Raw genomic sequence first — 4,842 nt, 5'->3', positions numbered from 1 at the left:
AAATAATTCAGGGAAGTGAGAGACCAGTGGGCTGAAGATGTCATAGGCATTGTCTTTGAAGTTTTCTGAAGCTGGGGCGGGGGGTGGGTGTCAAAGTTGAGGTGGATATTAAGACAATGAACAGGGCATATGATATTCAGTGAGAGTGATGTAACATCTCCATGTTGGTAAAGGATTGGTAGGATGATACAGAAGAATTCTTCCTTCTCAAAGGAGTATGGAATGATCTGAAATTAGCCCCAAGGAGAAAGGGAGATAATTCCATCTCCCACCCCTATTATTAGATAAACTCTCCATTTCTGTAGGCTACAGGAAACAGGGTTCAAATAAAATAAAAGAATAGGGACTTCCCTGGCAGTCCAGTGGTCAGGAATCCACCCTGCAATGCAGGAGATGAGGGTTTGATCCCTGGTCGGGGAACTAAGATCCCACATCCCAGGGGACAGCTAAACCCATGCATTCCCAACTATGGTTGTGTGCCACAGTGAAAGATGCCACATAATGTAACAAAGATCCCATGTGCTGCAACGAAGACACGATCAGCCAAATAAATAAATACTAAAAAAAAGGGGAAAAAATGGACAGAGTACCTTTGCAAGATAAGCTAAGGATGAGGGAATCTGCCCACTGGGGTCATGATTACAGAGGCATGGTGGAAGAGTTTGGGAACAGCAGGGTGTGGAAGGGAAGCCTCCATGTTGGAGAGTGGAGTGGGTGTGAAAGCTGTGTGACTGGTGACTGGTAATGCTTACACTTCCTCAAAAAATGGCATGAGCACCCTGCTGACAGAGGATTGTGTTCATTAGGCCTAGAAGGATCTGTCTATAAGGCCCAAACAGCTCCTCCTTTACTTCCCAGCCTGCTGGTATTAGAAGCTTCGGTGAGTGTAATTATGGACAGCAGCAATGAGAGAGCTGAAAACAGGTGGTTCTTTCCTGGGAGGCAGTTGACTGTTGGTCACAGCAGGAGCTGCAGCTCCCTCTTCCTAGTCCAATTGGGCTGGTGTAAGAAAATCAACCCAGAATATTCGCTGGAAGGACTGATGGTGAAGCTGAAGCTCCGATACTTTGGCCACCTGATTTGAAGAGCCAACTCTTTGGAAAAAACCCTGATGCTGGGAAAGACTGAGGGCAAAAGGAAAGGGGATGACAGAGGATGAGATGGTTGGATGACATCATTGACTCAATGGACATGAGTTTGAGCAAACTCTGGGAGATAGTGAAGGACAGGGAAGCCTGGAGTGTTGCCATCCATGGGGTCGCAAAGAGGTGGACATGACTGAGCAGCTGAACAACAACAGCAACAACATGGAAAATGAGGCCCTCAGATAAAAACTACCACTAAATCACTCTAAGTTCAAGAAATACTGTCAGGCTGACAGCACAGAGGCCAGTGTAAGTTGCAAAGTTGCTTCTCTTTGGAAGTACTTCTGCCAAAAAAGGTCACAGCCAAGGCACTCTCAGTGATGATGGGTATTCTGGTAACTCGTCAAGAGCATCTGCCTTCTTGAGGAAAACTCACATGAAACTGAACACAGATTCAAAGGAAAATGTTTCCCTGAAAATAGTTGCATTTTGCACTTCTCAGGTCCAAAATCATAAGAAAAATGAATTGTGTGAATCACTGGGAGAGGCAGACTAATGTGTATATTTTAACCAAGTTTGCCCATTCCAGTACAGAAAGTTCCCTACATACAAACCTTCAAGTTGCAACATTCAAAGATGCAAGCATGTGTTCACATGTCTAATCATGTAGGTTACATGTGTCTGGCATACATTGTCACATCTGTGCATCCTCTACAAGTGGTTGTGCTTTTGGGTGCCATACTCTATAGTACTGTATAAAGTACAATAGTGCAATATCTTTATTTCAAGCCTAGGATGTCCAAAGCACTGGGGATGTAGCTGGTACTGCTAAGAAGTGCCAGTTGTTATAATGTACTACTGTACTTCTCAAGGTACTGTAAGATTAAAAATGCTTTATTTTTTGTGTTTGTTTTTATGTATTATTTGTGTGAAAAGTATTATAAACCTAGCACAGTACTATATAGTCAATTGTGTTAGTTGGATACCTAGGCTAACATTGCTGGACTTATGAACAAATTGGACTTACAAATGCACTCTCAGAACAGAATTCATTTGTATGTAGGGGCCTTGCTATAGTTGCAAGAGGGAAAGCACCTCCCCCACCCCCTCCACCCTGCAGTGAAGGGCCAGCAATACAGCAGCCTCTGGGAAGGACGGGAAACACTCAGCATAAGATCTACACATTCTCTCCCTCAGTTGCCTCCTCCTCATGGGTTCATTCCATGGAAGCCCTACAAAAGATGTAACATTTAGATCTAGGCTTAACAGCAGTGGGGACATATGAGAAAAGAAATGAATAGTGAACTTTTCTACTCCTTGCATTCACAGACAGAAATATGCTCTTAGTTCTGAATTTGGAATGATGAGTATGGCAGTCAGGGGAGAGACTGTGAGGGCCTGAAAGCAACAGTTGTGGATTGTTCTTGGAGTTAGAGGGTGAATAGGGCAGAAAAAAAAAAAAAAAGAAAGAAAGAAAGCTTCTGGTTATATTTGCAGGATTGATACAGAGGCCAGGTATGCTTTCTTGGAACTGGGTTCTAGAATTTGAGTTCTTTCTGTACTGCACACAGTTTTCTAAACTGAGTCTCAGAAAGAGAAGGAGTGATCAGGAAATAGTGATGATTAATTGATTTAAAGTGCAATAGTGACCCAAGAACCTTAAGCAGAACAATATAGTTTACTCAAATATTCCTCACTTTCAGTAAAGAAAACAAAATGAGAGAAGGTGGATGATTACCTGTCTACTATCACCTTATTATGGCTCAGTGGTAAAGAATCTGCCTGCCTCTGCAGGAGACTCAAGAGACCTGGGTTCAATCCCTGGGTCAGGAAGATGCCCTGGAGGAGGAAATGGCAACTCACTCCAGTATTCTTGCCTGGAAGATCCTATGGACAGGGGAGCCTAGCAGGCTACAGTCCATGGGGTCACAAAGAGCCAGACACAACTGAGCACACACGCATGTAGGCATCACTTCATTAATGCTCCATTATGATGGATTTTAGTAGGTCATAACCTTACTATGAGAGAGTACTATATTGAAAATACTTTTAGAAGTCAAAATAAATTAACAAAAGGTTAAAAAACCAATGATTAAATAATGAAGTGGATTAATAAAAATGTAATGTTCCAATCATATTCTTGGACCAAGCATTTTAAAGATATTTCTCAATTATATTCATGAATCTAGGGCATAGGGTCTGGCTTTAATCTACCAGACTTCAAATTCTGACACTGACACTTACTCCGTGACTTCGGGCTAGCTGCTTAACCTAAATTTCAATTTCCTTATCTGTAAAATGGGACTAATGAGAAGAGTGATTCCAGAAGAGTTGTCATGGTGATTACATGACTAATGTGGGTTAAGTGCATGTCTGGCACAGAGTAAGGTCTTAAAAAATAGTTTAACTATTAGGAAAAATGAGAGAAAGTGAGTCTTAGTCTTTGAGATGATGTGTCAGCAGAGTGTAAGCCAGGACAGAAAGCGATAGGACCCTATGTAAAGATGAGTGGCCAAGGTGAAGTGTGGGCTCTGTGATTATGCCACTCTCAGAACAGACATGAAAATGATTTTTTGCTCAAAAATCAGGGGGAAAAGTGCCGGTCAAAGCACTAAAATAAAAGGCAGTTACCTTTCTTCTATAATATTTTATATATCCTTTGCTCAAGTATATGCTCCATTGTTCCATCAGACTTCGCTTACAAAACACATTCAAAGATTAAATGATCATGTTTCAAGACAGCAATAGTAGACACAACGCTAACTGTGGGGTTCTTATGAGGCCCTGCTCTCACTGTTCCATAATAAAAAGTGAATGGTTAGAAATGGAATCCATTAAGTAGAATGAATTAATTGGGACTTTTCAGATCTATTTGAATGAGTCAGAGGCCCAGAAGTTTTTCTGCTGAACAGACCACCTAGAGCATGCTTTTCATTTAGGTGACTACAGCTGGGTACTACAGGGCATCAACCAGTTTCACTTTGTTATGTGTGCAGAACCCACTCATATACACACAGGTTCCCAGAGAAAAATATATACCAGGTTATATAGTAAATTTCACCACAATAAAGGTGCCAAATACAACCTTAAAACTAGATAAAACTTCTCAAGGAGCACCCTGGGTCTAACCTATGCTCATCCCCAACAAACTGGATTAATAGGACGAACTCATAAGATTTGTCTGCCTAAGCCATATGGACTCCTGACTGGTAATTTGGAAACTTTATCAACTAATGGATTAGAATTCAAAGGAAATGTTTCAGGGGCTGGCTGGTGACAATTTGGTCAAAAGAGACAATTAATCTTGGACAAGGTTATCTGTTGGGTTGAAGTGGGATTGTTTCAGTTATCCCACTGCCCAGCTCATAATCAGTAGGGCAGAGAAGGCAAGTCCACACAGACTAAATGGACAAGAACAGATGAAGAGTGAGTTAATAGTGAAGTAATTAGGAACAAAGCCAAAATAGGACCCACAGGTGCCCAATGTTAAAGAGAGGTAAAGAGAAATGCTGATATTCTGAAAAGGGACAAGTTGGAACAGTTATTTATCAGCAAATATTTTTATACTGGGATTGGGAAGGAAGGTCTCAAAGAAAGTATTAGCCCCAAAGCTGAATTTCCTTATGGGTGGTGTAAAATATGTGCAAAGTCCCCTTCCCCTTTCATACAGAAATTAACATTGGACTTCTGTTGTTTTCCAACATGGCTGTTAATTTTTGAAAGGTAATCATTTTACAAATGAGAACTTGAAACAGAG

The sequence above is a fragment of the Bos indicus x Bos taurus genome, chromosome 2 (assembly GCF_003369695.1).
Source record: "Bos indicus x Bos taurus breed Angus x Brahman F1 hybrid chromosome 2, Bos_hybrid_MaternalHap_v2.0, whole genome shotgun sequence".
In the NCBI taxonomy this organism is placed as follows: Eukaryota; Metazoa; Chordata; class Mammalia; order Artiodactyla; family Bovidae; genus Bos; species Bos indicus x Bos taurus.
Note: the sequence above shows the minus strand (reverse complement) of the source record.